This window comes from Anthonomus grandis, chromosome 5 (genome assembly GCF_022605725.1).
Source record: "Anthonomus grandis grandis chromosome 5, icAntGran1.3, whole genome shotgun sequence".
Taxonomy (NCBI): Eukaryota; Metazoa; Arthropoda; class Insecta; order Coleoptera; family Curculionidae; genus Anthonomus; species Anthonomus grandis.
The window spans coordinates 24,714,410-24,730,924 of record NC_065550.1 but is presented as its reverse complement, the minus strand read 5'-3'; the positions used below and the strand labels follow the sequence as shown (position 1 = coordinate 24,730,924).

The 16,515-nt window shown below is 28.8% G+C and overlaps 1 protein-coding gene across 3 annotated transcripts in view; it reads left to right on the top strand.

The window, feature by feature from the left end:
* The first annotated feature begins 7,029 nt into the window (after nt 1-7,029).
* LOC126736347 (sodium-dependent transporter bedraggled) overlaps nt 7,030-16,515 on the top strand; it is a 37,639-nt gene continuing 28,153 nt past the window's right edge. The window contains exon 1 of one of the 3 annotated variants that reach the window (XM_050440662.1): nt 7,030-7,315. The gene's annotated coding sequence lies outside the window, so the exon portion shown is untranslated. The remainder of the gene's footprint in view (nt 7,316-16,515) is intronic. The other 2 variants (XR_007660655.1, XM_050440663.1) reach the window with 2 other exon arrangements.

Here is a 16,515-nt window from a genome sequence, read left to right as displayed (position 1 = left end):
TTGTAAGGGTCAATGATCATTTCCAATTACCATGGTAATTATTTAATTGATTTCCAGCGTTTGTAATCAATATGAGGATTAATTAAATAACAGCAAGCCAATAAGAGTGTATTTGAACTATTAAAAAATTAAATTTATTATCATATGCATGATCAGATTACTATAGTAATAATTTAATCAATGCAATTTCTTTCGGAATCATGAAATATCTATTCCAATTTTGCGTTTATTTACACGTGACATCATTAAGTGACCTTATTTACATGCTTTGCAATTAATAATATAATTACAACGGAATTGAGAATCATTTCCAGGTCAAGATAATTTATACAATTATCAAAATATAAGCAGTTTTGGGATAATTTAAATAACTTTGATCTGATAAGGGCTTATCTGAATTTTTTTATGAGTCTTGGATCGATATTCCTCTGCTTATTCCAATTCTTTCTGTTGAAAGGGGTCAATGATATTTTACTATCACTTTCATGATAATTTAATCAATTCTAAGGGTCAAGGATCGCTGTGATAAATATTCTCATGATTCACTATTATATTATGATCATAAGGGTTTATTTAAATCAAAATAATTATATATTTCAATATTATACAATGAAGTAGATCCATCAAAATCATAACACAATTCGTGAAATTTTTACTTTTTAAAAGAGTCAATGGTATTTTACTCACTTTCACGGTCATTTAATCAATTCTAATTCTCAAGAATCTCTGTGAAAAATGTTCAAAAATATTTTATTCATTCACTACTATAACGATAAAAGTTTATCTAAATCAAAACAAATATATCAATTCTTACTTTTGAAAAGATCAATGATATTTTATTATCACTTTCATGATTCAATCAATTCAATCATTTCTAAAGGGTACTGTACTGTATTTATTTTATCATTATACAATCAAGTCATAACTCCTGATACTCTAATCCATTAAAATCATAACTGAATTATTCCGATTTTTACTTTTGAAAAGAGTCAATGATATTTTACTATCACTTTCATGATAAATTAATCAATTCAAAAATCAGTGTGATGAATGTTCAAAAATTGCATTCATTCAATATTATGACAATAATGGTGTATCTAAATTAAAGCAATTCTCTATTTTACAATCTACACATTATATAATCTAGGAGATCCATTAAAATCATAACACAATTATTCCAATTCTTGCTATTGAAAAAGTTAATATTTTACTATCACTATCATAATAATTTAGTCAATTCGTAGTTTCTAGGTACACGTCAAAGTTCAAAAATACTTTTTCTTATATAATAACCATGTTTATTCAACAGATTTTATTTTGTATTCAGAATCAATAAAATTATTGAAATTCTTAATGTGTGAGTCATGATTAATATGATAATCAATAAGGAGATGATCATTTACAATGACTTTGATGATAATATTATCACTTTCAGGAGGTTCTGGTTTCTTTACTTATTATTTATGTATTGCAAGAGTTTTATAAATAAGTGATATGATTCACACGTACACCAAAATTATAAACGATCGTAATTTGAACAAAAGCTTACCGAACATTTCTAAATTAATAACCTCATTTGACCCGAAATTTTCCGTGCCTTGTCACCTTATAAATTAAAGGTTTTTTAAACACAAAACCACCATAGCGAATTTTATTTGGTGCAAACCAAATAGTTTTAAATTATATTTTGGGGATTATGTCTGACTCAAAATTAGGTGAATTGTGATCATGTTAGACTCAAAAAAAACAATTTATTTACAATTCTCTCTCTGTGTATATATTTGAAATGGTAATAACCACTTAAGTACCTAATTACTATAAACCCGTCCTCATCGACAATTGCATATAGGAAGTAATAAAAAAACGCATTTTTATCTTTTTTCAAAATGTTAAGTTGCATATTAAGACCGAACAGTCGAGTCGTCCTTGAGGTTGGTCCAAGGTAAGTATAGTACCGTAACTAATACAGGAAAATGCTTATTATCACTTAACCAATTTTATAAGGAGATCTATGGTAAATCACATACCTATAATGTAATAAGAATAAATTAAACACACAATGTCCCTGTAGCTTAATGATGAAGTATGTAAAGTACCACGGTTGCCATGTCCCAATACGTTCGTGTTATTATTTTATTATTATGCTTGCAGATTATTAATGTGCTAATAAATAATATTATGTATTGAATTCTTGTTTATTGACATATAGAGGTATTTATTAAAATATTCCACAAGATCTGATTTCGTAATCATTTCAGTTTTCAAACTCTACTGATCAAAAGATCAGTAAATAGTAGTGCGTTACTGTATTATATTTGGTATCAGTGAGTACGTACTTAGATCAAAAAGATTTTTTAAAGCCAAAGTGAGGACAACATTGACTTGAATATGTAATGGAGTATCTTTCAAAAAAGTTTGTGAAATACAAACCACAATATGAAAAAGATGATAAGAATCAGCGAAAGGAGATGAAGAAAGAGATGACAAAAGGAACAAGAAGAAAGAGGAAAACAAGACATTGCAAAAAAAATAAGATTTGATTTAAGATTCTGAACAAGATCACGAAATAAATAAACTTGATGATTAAAAACAGAAGCCAATTTCATTTCTAATGAATATCGGTTTAATGGCCCTATTATACAGTTATAACATTTAAACCATCATTATAATAACATTTAATAATTATTATCATAGAGGATTTGATTTTAGGATTATTTAAGTAATAATAGATAAAAATAATTTTTCAGGTCTTTAGACATACTACCTTATCGCAGACCGACTTTAAGAACAAAAGAGATTTTTGCGATAAGGGTATATACTAAAAATATTTCAACTCCTAATATGTGCTTTGAACCTTATTAGATGATATGTGGGAATTCTTAAGCTTTATCGGATTTTCTTAAGATATTTGAACTTTGCCTTCAATAATAACTTGATCCAATATAGTCGATTTGTCAGATGTGAATATTAGTTCTTTTTCTACCTATTCATCTCAAAGGAATTAAGCAAGTATTATTATATAAGAAGAAAAAACAGTTTTGCTGGCTATTAACTAGCGCTAGAAATTAAGAACTTTCTTGCAATGTTTTACCATAGCAACAAATGTTTCAATTTATATGGAAGAAAATGTGGATCATTAGCATATAGCATCTTATAGCAAACATTTTTGCATTCAAATTATATTCTCATCAAAAGACAGTATACTCTGTGAATTTAGTCGATTGTACTGTCAGATAAATGATCGTGAAGCTTCTGCGGTTATCTTTTGTGACATCCAAGAATAGAGAAATAATAACCTCAGACCCAAGTAACATAAAGTATTGCCGTATATACTTAGTAATTAAGATACAACGTACGAAAACTTAAATTTCAAGACGATTCAGGCTATTATGGAAAAAAGTAAAAGTGGTAGAGAAAAAGAAAAGCCTTCTTTATTACATGACTAATTTAAATCATTAGAGGATATGTGGGAACTTTTAAGTTTTATAGGATTGTTTTGAAATATTTCCATATTTTCAGCGTATCTTTGAAGCATTCATTTGGCAGACAAACCGAATGACACGTATCCTCAGGCACAGGTTTCTAGCTTAGCTCTTAAGCTTTGCTTTTTGAAATTTCTCTCGCCTTTTGGTGACTGACCTGCTAGAAAGCCTGAACGAAACAAAAAACTTTTTTTTTAATTTTAGATGTACAATAATTTGACGAGAAACATTGCTCAATATAATGAAAAGTGTATTCCACTTAGTACATGCTGTAAGCACTTTTTTTCTCCCATCGCTAGCCAGAGCTGCCACTGTTTAACTGACCAATAAAGCAAAATCCTCGATTATAATTTGGACCGAACAAACCCAAGGTGCTGTGTGTCGTCTTTTGTTGCTTTTTGGTGACTAACTTACTAGAAGAAATTCAACTAGCTGAAAGGCATAAAAAACTTCTTTCAGATAGTTAAATTAAATCCTGGTGCTCCTTGTTAATCTGCTGGAACTCAATGAACTGCCTGGAAATAATTTTCATTTTGGATTTACAATAAAGAGCATCTCAATCCTCCAAGTCACCTTTTGACCGGAAACATTGCTCAATATAATGAAAAACTTGTTCCCCACAAGCATTATTTTTCTTCTTTCGCTAGCCAGGGCTGTCCCTGTTCAAGAAACTAACAAAGCACCTCGATTATAACTTGGGAAATAATTAATCGTATATAATGATCCAAATAATGTAGTAAATTCAATTTCATGTTAATTCAGGGGAGAATATACTGTAAATAATGAGATAGAGATAAGAAAAAGTAAAAAAAATCTTCATTTCCATGCATAATTCAGATCCAATAATCCAATGAAGTATCATAATAAAATAATGATGTTCGTATGTATTTTTGGTAGACAAACCGAATGCCAGGTAACCTCAGGCACCAAAAAAGGAGGAAGAAGTTTCTAACTCAGCCTTAACCTTTGCGTTAAGGGAAATTCTCCTCGTCTTTGGTGACTGACCTACTAGAAAAGATTCAACTGCCTGGAAGGAATAAAAAGCTTCTTCCAGGCACTTAAATTAAATTCTAGTTCTCCCTGTTAAGTTGCCGAAAGCAATGAACTGCCTGGAACAATTTTGCATTCATAAATTAAAATTCCATTTAAAAGCAACATAAATGTAAATGAGCGTTCAATCTTTTAAGGATGGATAAACCAGAAGAACTCTGTGAAATAGCACAACAATCAAAAAATAAAAATAGTAGCGGTATAGATGAAATACACAATAGCAGCAGTAGAACTTAAATATGCTTTATGCTATATCATTAATAACTCCTTTAAATATTAAATATTCCCAGAAAGCCTTTAATTAGCTTTTAAAAAAGAGTGCCCTGAAACACTAAATAATAATTGGCTTATCCATTTATTACCATATTTTCCCAATATTTTTGAAATAGCCATGCGCACATGACTGATTGTTGTAACCTCTTTAGTCAACATCAACATGGTTTCTCTAAAGGTCACAAAAGAAAGGAAAACCGGTTACTACCAAATTTTGTCTAGTGATGTCGGAATTGCAGAAGGTAGTGTACTGAGTCCGGTCTAGTTCATTATATTTGTTAATGATTTATGCCTGTTAATGAATTCATCCAGCCAAAATATAGTAAAATATGCCGATGATATAAACCTAATAATTGGGAGTAAAGCCTATGAGCAATTAATAGCTTAAGCAGATAAATTCTTTGACACAGTTAAGTTCTGGTTTAGCGTTAATAGATCAGTCTTAAACAGAGAGAAAAAAAACGTGTTTATATTTAGAACAAAACAATGTAAGATACCAAAGCCTTTGCAAGTGGAATTAGGCATCAACGATTTAAAAGTTATTTATATTAACACCGTGACTAGACTTACTAGAACAATTAACAAATAAAATAACTATAGATATGTAGAACAATTAACAAAAAAACTAAATTCCTTTTGCTATGGTTTTAGAGTAGTTTAGCAAATAAATGAATGAAAGTTCACTGAAGATTCTGTACTTTGCAAACTTCGAAACTGTTTTAAAAAATAAAGGGAGAACATGTTACAAAATGTTTTTACAAGACAAAAAAGGTTAATAAGAATAAATAGGAAAATGGGATATTTAGAGATCTGTAGATTAATGTTTTAGAGCATCAATTATTATGACTATATATGCAGTATACATTTATGAATGCCTTATGTTTATCCTGTTTGAGTCCAAAACAGAATGCAAGAACATTAATTTGATTATAAATTTTATTCATATTATATATTTGATTTGTTATTATATCATTTTAGGTGTGTTAAATTATTTCACTTTCTCTTAACTCTATAAAAAGCGATAGTTCCATTAAGCATTTTAAATTAGATAATAAGAAATTATAAGCTAATTTAGAAGCATATTTTTTTAAAGATTTTTGAAAAGATTTACAATATTTATTACCAGTATAACTTCTTGACGTTCCATGTTATGTGATTTGAAATAAAGCCCTTTATGATTAGTATTTTCCATATTTTTAGATATAATAATTCATCTTAGACTTGAAGGAGTCTAATACAATAATTATAGTCATATGTGGGGTTTAAATAACCTATGAAAAATATAACTTCAAGATGATTCAGGCAATGATAACGAGAGTAAATTATGAAATAGAGATAATGGAAATAGCAAAACAAGAAAAAAGAAAAAAAACATTGTAGTGGAATAAAGATGGTACACATGCCTTTATGTAAAAGCATTAATTTTAGGGTGTATAGGTTTCATAAATATGTAAATTGGTATTCTTTGTAACAAAATTTAATATTTTTAACTGAGTAAAATGTTTACGTGTTTTCAGTTAAATTTGGTTTGATCTCGGTAGACTTAAAATATTATTGGTTTTAAATTTGAACTGTTGGGAATTTGAATTTATTTATTTGTTTTTTTCCTACTTTATCATAAAGAGAGAAGCTGGCCAGTTGGTTTAACCAGTGCCAAAAAAGAAAGAAAAAAAAAGATAGAGATAAAGAACAGTAAAAAAAATTACATTTTCTGAATTTTCAAGATCCAATGATCATATAAAGTATCATCATGATATAATAATCGTTGTGATGTACGCCAAATTAGTAATGTACAAAAAGACAATTTTAAGATGATTTAAGTAGTAATATTGAAATAATAAAATACAATAAAGGCGAAGAATAATGAAACTATTTTTCTTCATAAATAAAATCTTTTTAATTATCCACTAAATAAATTTGATAAAAAAATAAATTTAAAGAAAAAAGCATAATCGACTTTATTTAAATAGGCCTCCAAGATGCAGCCATTAACATGATATTTACTAGGCTAGGCCACTGTATCAAAAATAAACAAACCTAACGATAATGATAAATCAAACAACTGTATGCACTTCCTATAATGTGGAAGCTTTCTATAACCCATACCATTTCATGGGCAAACTATTTTTGTAATCTGGTTCTTCGTGCTGTGGGTGAATATCAAGGTAAAACTCCACTATACCACTCGATAGGATCCCAGGTACAGTAAAACGCGACGTTATTTCGACGTGCAACAATTGGATACGTGCCTTTATACGTCGTTCGCCTTTCGTGTAGGCCGATTCTGTTCTTTTCTACTTTGGGTTTTAGTTGTAGTAATCGCTGTTCGATGCCCGGGTCGCTGGTTTATTACGGTAACATTATACTTGGTGCGGGCCATTTATTTCAATAGCAAAATGATTTTTCTGCTTTAGTGAAGACGAACCTTAGAAAGTTAAAAGTGTTGCAATTTTAAGTGAAACCTTGAAGTGGTGTACCACCAGAGGAGATGGTACTTTTGGATATATAAGGTATAGAAACTATTAGTTTTCCTTTTTATTAAAATACATTTTTGTCACATAAAATTTTAAAATATCGTCTGCAAAAGTTTTTCTGGTTTGAAGACCTGCATCAGCAGGATCAACGGCCTAAAGGCCATTCCTACAGAAGATTGTAATCTCTAGATGCATGAAACAAACGTCGTACCTTTACTGAATGTAGTACCAATACCTCACCATATATATTGTATTTTTATATGGCATATGTTGAATATGTTTTTTTTGTGACCGATTAACAAGGCTTTAATGAATGACTAATTCACTTAAGAAATATACCTGTCTAGTCAAAAGTGGGTGTGGGTAGATTAAACCTTGTAAAAAACAAACACTGTTGGTTAATGAGAGGAAAAAAACAATTAAGCAAACATTAAGACAGTTTTATTATTGTAAAATATTTATTGTTTTGATAGGATGATAAGAAATGTATATTTCATAAATCTAAAGAGTGAAAACGTGGTGTTTGTGTTTTTCAGAGTTTCTATAGTAACTATATATATATGTATAGGCTTCATAAATAGGGTTTAAATTTATTATAATGTTATTTTCTTGAGGTAAAGAGTGTCTAGGGAACGCTGTTTTTCAATTATAAAAAAAGAATTCAAAATCTTATGTATGTATCTATATATGTAAATCATGACTTAAAATATGCACAAAAATAAGTCTTATAAATGAATTTAAACAATTTCTTAGTATTTAAAAAATACCCAGAAATTACTAATTAATTATTCAAATTTCTTATTTTCCTTTAAAAAAATTCAATTTTATACCCAAAAATAACCAGTAAATAATTTCTAAATCTGTAAATTTCTCCCTAAGATTATGCAATTTTATGCACACAAATGTTTGCTTTTCTATCCAAAAAATGTTACTAAAAATTTCTCAAAAAATATAAATTTTCATACAAAATATCTAATTTTATCCAATCTTTTCTTTATTGTAAAATTTATTTGATTCTTGTCATCGACAGTTTTGTTGTAATCTTTTGTAGACATTGTATATGTAAAATTTTAGCTTTCATTTTAAGCTCACAATTTTATTTTTATTTTTATCTTTACCATTTTATATTAGAAATTAATTTTAATTTTAATCTTGGAATTGTTTTTATAATTTTAAACTTTTTATCTTTACCACTTTTAATCTAGGTTAGTTTTTATCACTTTTTAATGTTTAGTTTTTCGTGCTTCTCAAGGTTTTTGTATTTTTTTTCTCCGTGCAGCCTTATGTATTTTGTAGTTTAAATTTTTTATATACTTTTTGATACCAGTTTTTTATAAGTAGCTATTATGCTAAATCAACGATATTATATATACAATATTTAATCCAAAAAAAATATCCAAAAACATCTTTTCTAGAGTTTGAATTCCTAATTTACTCTATAAAAAATACCCGAAATTACTTAAAAAATACCAATTAAATACGTAAATTTTCCATCATAAAATTATTTTTCTGGTGTATTTTTCCATATAGGTATCAACTTGCTAATAGGTATCCACTAAGATAACAACATTAAAATAATTTCGTAAAAAATTCCTCTCTTCCAGAAATAAAATACACAAAAGCATCGGAGTAATGTCATATTATTTTATTCCTATTATTTTATCAAGAAAGCTTCGAATATATTGTGAAAAATTTTCATTATTTGTAAAATGACCATCTTAGACTAAAGTGACAAGTATAACTAAGAAATTTCCCAAGACTATCTTTTTTTCTGAAAAAAATACCGATTTTTATCATTTAAACAACCATTTTGGATAATAATATCCAAAAATGCATGCAAAAGTATAATAAATATTATGTAAAATCCTCATAATTTTATAAAAAGAAAATTTCCGTTTTATTTTTGGGCAAAGCGAGAGAGTCAATATCGAAAAAAATTAAGTTTCCATTAGTTTAAAAAAAAAAATTTTTTTTCAAACTATATAATGTACCCCATAATTAATAAATCGAGTAAATAGTGACCAAAAAATTACTCTCAAATACCCATTTTTCTCATAAAATACCCAATATTATCAAAACATATTATTAAACACCTAAAAGGGTTAATTCTTCTAACAAATAGTCTACCCGCTTCCGGGTTTATTTTTGGGATTCTTGAGGCTATTTTCAGAATCAACGGTAATTAAGATATAAACTTTAACAGAAAAATTACCAAGAAATATTTATTAGCTTCCTTTTCTGCTTTAGTTTTTCTCGATTTAACAAAAGCGTTCGACATATCAAAAACTGATAAAGAAACTTGAACACTGCGGGTTTCGAGGTAGTGCTCTGAATCTATTGAAGAATTATTTAACCAATAGGCAGCAATATTTTAAAATACAGTATTATTTGACTAATTTTATTTTATTTTTTTTAATTTTAAAATTATCAGTTTTGCTGACGATACTGTTGCTTTTTACAAATCATCCAACTGGCCATTGTGGAAGACCAAAGTAGAGAAAGATATGGTAATAATAAATTAGTGGCACCAAGAAAATAAATTGACACTCAACAAAAATAAATCCAAATTTGTTTATTATCTATGTAATATAGATAACAGTTTTGTTGTATCGAAAATTAATACCATTAAATATCTTACATTAGACTGTCATATGAAGTGAAATAAACATATACAATACTTAAAGGGAGAAATAAGTCATATGCTTACTAGATTTTATTTCCTAAAAAACTTTATTAATATTAAATATCTCAAACAAGTATATCTTACATTGTTCCAATCTAAGGAGACATACGGAATTGCAGGATGAGGTGCATTGAGGGATATATACCTAAATAAGCTTAAAACGATCCAGAAATGGCTTATAAAAATTATGTCCAATAAAAAAAGACCTTTTATACTCTGAATCAAAAATAAGAGATATTAGACAATTGTACTTTTAGCAATCATTAATGTGTATATGCTGCTAGAAGTTTAAAGTCACCTTAATAACACACAAACACAACATAATACATCAACACGACTTTGCAGTAGTACCATCAGATAAAAAAATCATACCAGAAATCCTTCCTATATCCGGCTCCCAAATTCTACATTTTTTACCAGATCACCTAAAAGATTGTAGTTATAACAAATGTTTTAAACTTAACTTTAAAAATTGGCTCTATACATGCATAAAACAGATGCATAACTTATTTAAAATTACTGTTTAAAAATAACAAGCAAGTATCTACGTGTACTTTGCTATAGGTAATAATCGATATAACTATGTTTATGTAGTGACATTTAACCCAATGAGGCCAATGCCTGAAGTGACTGCTATTCCCAATTGTGAAAACTTACTCGATTGTGACCTTTTTAAAAAGACTTTTAAATTTTATTAGCAACGCTAACAAATAGAATTACTTCTGCTTTAGTGTTTATTGTTAATTTTCTGATTCAATATATTTCTCGATGCATTTATCTGTGATTATATATTATTAGTCATAAATGAAAAAAAGAAAAATTGGTAGTCGAGATGTCGCTCAATCAAAAAAGTTTAGAAGAACCCTTGTATTACAAACAAACTAAAAGATACTTAAAAACTACTTAAGAATTACGTACAATTTCTATTACTTTTTAAAGAATGTGCCTAGAGATAACAACTTAAAACAACAAGAAATTATCATTTTTCGACTCTAATTTAACATCGAGCTCATAAATTAGATACCTACGTGAAATTTTTATTATTTAATAAACCTTTAGACAAAAAAAAAACATCAATTACCTACAAAATTGATAAAAATTTCATAAAAGTTCATTATTTTATAAATAATTATTGCTTTCTGGGTAACTTAATATTGTTGTGAGGTAACTATTAAAAAACTACTTAAAAATAACCCATAAAGAATGTAATAATATTTGAAATTATTCTGAGACTAAGGCAATTCTTAGATTGAAAAGTTTTGCGATTGATTGCTTTCCAAAGAGATAATTTTATGGGTTCATTATTGGGTGAAGCTATTTTTCCTTTGAAACTATCTATTAATATCTTGTTCAAAGGGACGCCTAATATTGTTTAAAAAATCAGCCTAAATATTTAAAAAAAAACCTAAAACTAGTGTTTTTTAGCTTTGATTTTGACTAAAGCCGCTTAAAAACTAATCAACGTTAACTAAGGCAAAACTCAAATTATTTATTCTTCAAAAAAAACCCAAAATTTTGGTAATTATTTTAACAAGGAATCTCGGTCAATATCAAAAAAATACTCGTAATTTTCGTAATTGCTAGGGTTTCCAGTATTTTTTAAAGGAATGTAAAATTACCATTACGCGGGGTTTCTTGAGACTATTTTCAGAATCAACGCTAACTAAGATAAAAACGTTATCTGAAAAATTGTCAGGAAATGAGGAACCAAATATATTAAAAAATTCCAAAAAACTACCTAAGAGTTACGTAAAACTTCCATTACTTTTTAAAGTAGGTTTATCATTTATAATTTGGTAAGTAAGTTTTATAATTAGGTAATAATTTTTAATAAAATAGCTAATAAGTCACTAAGATAATAACTAAAAATAAATGTAACTCATAAATTAGGTACCTACATACGTAAAAATCCCATTATTTTTATTACGCGTTCAATAACAAAAAGTATACTCCATTATTTTCCAAAAAAATTAATGCTTTCTGAGTTAATTTATGGGTAATTTAATATTGCTGCAAGATAACTAAAACTATTAACTATTCTTCTCAAAGTTAAGACCAGTTTTTAGACTGATTTTTTTAATGAAAAAAGTTTATTTTACGGATTTATTTTTCGGTAAAATGTATTTTGTTGTTCCTTTTTCATAACAGCTAAGTGCAACTTGAACTCGGATAACAACAAAAAAAATTACCTAAAAATTTGTATTTTTTCAATAAAAGTACAAGTATATCCAAAATGGTAAAAAATCCACAAGAGCATTCCGCAAACTCTCATATAGTTATGTAAAAAAAAAGATTATGTTTAAAGATTTGACTTACTCAATTTTTGACTTACCAAAGCTATCAATGTAAATTAAGGTAATTACTTAAATTGAAAAATTACCCAATTTTACCACAAAAATCTTTACGTAAATTTCAGAATATTTTCGAAAGAAATTTTATTTTATAAATTCGTTTTTGATAAAGTTTGTTTTGTTGTTGGGTACGCAGGAAATTCATTAAAAAAATTGACAGACGCAGGAAGAACCAGAACCACAAGGTACGCAAACTTCATACGTTATTTCAAACCTATTTTTTATTTTTTGAACCTGCCCTTTTAGTTTATGTTTATTTTTTTATAGTTTCCCCAATTTTATTTAACAAAAATCAGCCTAAATTTCCATAAATATCTAAAACTTGTGATGTTTTCAGATATGATTTTGGTTAGAACTATTTTTTTTAATGAAACATCTGGATATTTAATTAAAACACCGAATTTTACTAAAAATTCTTTTAATTCCCAGAAAAATGGTCATAAATGAATTAAAATTCCCAAATTTTATTTGTGAGGTAGTAATTATTTTCTTCTCATTTAATTCTTGTAAAAGGTCTCGACGCCTGTCAATTTTAAAGCTGTTTATTTTCGTTTATTTACTTTAGTTCCAAAACCCTAAATCCCTTCAAGGAGAATGTTGTCTTCTCTTTCAGGTATCAGAATATATTAGACCAATGTTTTGTATAAGTTTATTACAGCAGAATCTTATTGTACAAAGGTATGGCTGTAATTAAAATTTAATGATTCTGTATTAATATAGATATTTTTGCTTATATTTATTTGAAAAATACGAACAAAAACCAAAAATATTTAAAGATCGTATAATAAAATATATGGAGGTCGTTACCCTTTCTTACAAGAATTTGTTTTAACAATTAAATCTACGATTTTGAAAAATATTTAAAAAAATTATTCCTGAATAATTTTCTGATATTTCTTGCATATTGTTTAAAAACATTTTCGCTACACTCCAGCAGGTAAATTTCTTAAATTGGCATTATGTAACCAAATTTTACTTATTTTTTAGTCGTATTTTAGCCAAATTATGGCTTAACCAAAAAAAATCCTAGTCATATTTATCAATTTGTATTATCATAATAGAGGAATTTTAATGTACTATCAATTATTTTATATAATCAATTTTTTTCTGGGTTATTTCTACAAAATTGTAAAAAAGTTTGATGATGCTTGACAGTTATGTTCAGTAAACAAGGCGACGTTGATTGAGAATCGAAAGGACGTTAACAGAGGGTGTCCCCGTTACATTTGAAGAAGTAACGTTTGCTTCGGTCTCGGTTTTCTATGAAACGCAGGTAGGTATAAAGACCCACATTTCAATTACAAGTAAACATCTATGAAAATTACAGTAGTTATTTCTGGTTATTTGAGGTGTATTCCATTTGCTGGTTAAAGTGTTATCTAAAAATAATCATTAAAAATTTGATTATATTTAGAAAAAGTTGAAACTAATTAGACATTATATTGGTGTCAATGTAAAAGTGTAATTTATTTTGAAATATACTTATGAAGAAATGGTAAGCACCATTAGCAAATAGTAAAATTGTGCTAACTTACCTCGTTAACAGTCGGAAGTGTCAAATTTCCCAAATTTGTAAAAATCCTTATACACTACCGCTCAAAAGTATTTGCCCACATATGAATGTTTTAAAGTTATAACTAAAAAGTAATAAACGGTTTATTTATAACAAAATGAATATAAACAATACATTTTTCAATTAATTAAATTTAAGAAAACCAAATTTTGGATTTATCTGCATGTCCGCCTTGATTTTTAATAACAGGTTCACAGAGTTTCGGTAGTCAAGTTTTCTTTTAATGTGGGGCATGATTTTCGCACTTGTCTATCCAGTTTATCCCACAGTAATTTGATAGGATTGAGGTCCGGTGATTGTGGGGGCCAAACCATAATTTTCAGAAGATGTTGACTTTGTAATTGACCTAAATATTGCTTGAACAATTTCGACGTGTGCTTGGGGTCATTGTCATGTTAAAAGATGAAGTTTGCCCCAATTATTCGAGTACCAGAAGGAAGTACTTAAAATTGTTTTGTAACCCTCTTTTCGAAGAATTTCCTCTAATCTAATTAGATCGCCCACTGCAGATCCTCCGAAACAACCCCACACCATCACCGAACAACTGTGTTTAACTGAGAACCACCGTGTTTAACTGAGGCCACCGTACAGTTCTCAGCGACCCTTTCATTGGCATAACGGCGAACAAAAACTCGCCTCTTCATTCCAAAAACCTCGAATTTCGACTCGTCACTCCAGAGAAATTTCTTCCAATCATCAATGGTCCATTCTTTGTGTGATTGGGCCCACTCAAATCTTTTATTCATATTAACCTTCAGTAGCGGTTTTGATACAGCTAAACGTCCTTTAAGACCAGCATTATAAAGTCGCCGTTTTACTGTCAAAACACTGACCGCTTTTTTACGCTCCTTGTTGATTTTTGCTGTGATTTCAGGGGCGGTAAGGCGTCTATTGCGTTTGCTTGTTATTATAATATTTAAATCCTCCTTTGAACTTGTGGCCTTTGGCCTTTCCGATCGAGGTTTGTTGCTAATAGTCCCTTCTCTGATAAATTTCCTAACATTATAATCGACAGTCCGCCTTGGAATTCCCAAATCCGTCGAAATTTGACGGTTAGTCTTTCCAGCCTTATGAAGTCCAATGATAATACCTTTTGTTTCTACCGATAACTCTTTTGTTTTAACCGTTTTAAAGAATATTGAAAAACCTGCAAAGAAACGGCGACAATCGTCAATAAGCAAGCGAAATTATTTACCAATGTTACACAAAATCAATTCTTGAAGACTAAACACCTTTAAATGTTTCAAATGTCATCGGAAACGACCTGTAAATAGATTAGTTTTTTAGAAGTGCATATTTTCACTACATTGTTTGTTATTTGCAAGACTATGTTTAAATACTCAGTGTTTTTCCGAACGAACGAACCATAGTTGATAGGTATGCTGTTTAAGCATATATGCAATTTACAAAAGAGATACAATCTCAATATAGGTATAAAGATAAGATTTTTGTATCTAATTTAAAATATTAAAAAGAATACACGGTGGACACATACTTTTGAGCGGTAGTGTACATTATTCGTATACTTAACGTTATTTCATCGAATGAACTGTCGGAACTTAGGCCAGTCAGTATTCTTCCTGCCATTTCAAAGGTACTAGAGAGATTTATGGAGAGTCAGAACATTTACCTGCTGTTCAATCTCTTCAAGTAGGATTTCGGCTTCAACTGCTTTCTTAAAAGTAATAAATGATATCTTACAGGTGGCTGATCCCAACGTGACCCTGCTCGATTATTCCATGGCCTTTAAAAATTAAATCACAAACAAAATAATACTGAAATTTCTAGGTTTTGGAGAGATCGCTCGGTCAAGTTTTCTCTGATTAGAATCAGAGAATAGACAGATCGGATTCAGTTGGCGAACGTTAATGGGAGGGTATCCTCTGCCTCAAGTCTCTTCTGCGGTGTACCATGAGGAGACGAGGATCTATTCTTGGTCCACTTTTCTTTATCCTGTATACGTCTCAGTTAAGTAAAAATCTTAAATACTCATCAGTATATCTGTATGCCGATGAAACTGAAATTTATTTCTCATTTCCTCTTAACAACATCTTGGAAGCAAGTGATACGATGTCTTACTACCTCAACTCACCTTTAAGTAACCACTGCTTAAGTTTAAACACAAATAAAAGCTTCTTCTTTTTGGTAGGATGCATTCTATTCGGACACATTTATTCGGATATCTGTAAATGCTGATTAAATTTAGTAATCTGACTACAAATCTTGGCATACTCTTGGATGTTAAATTGAGATTTAATGAAGAAGATCTTCTGAACCTTCTCTTCAGTCCGAGGCAGCTCCTTAATGGAGATCAAAGGAAAGTTTTATGTGACACTCCTGTGTTGTCTCAATTGATATTGTAAATGGTCCGTGCTTCGTAGCAAGTAATTTAAGGCGGATTCAATATGTTCAAAACTATTGCGTAAGATTTATAAATGGAATAAGAAAATTTGGTAGAAGTGTGAGTAGTGAAATATGCGCAATAAAGTGGTTAAATATGACTGAAAGGATATTACTTTATAGTCTGATCATCTTCAATAAAATTATTTTTAAAAAATGCCCTGATTAACTTCAGAAAATTAAGTTTAGCTATGAAATTTATCATTTGGACTTAAATAAATATCTCATA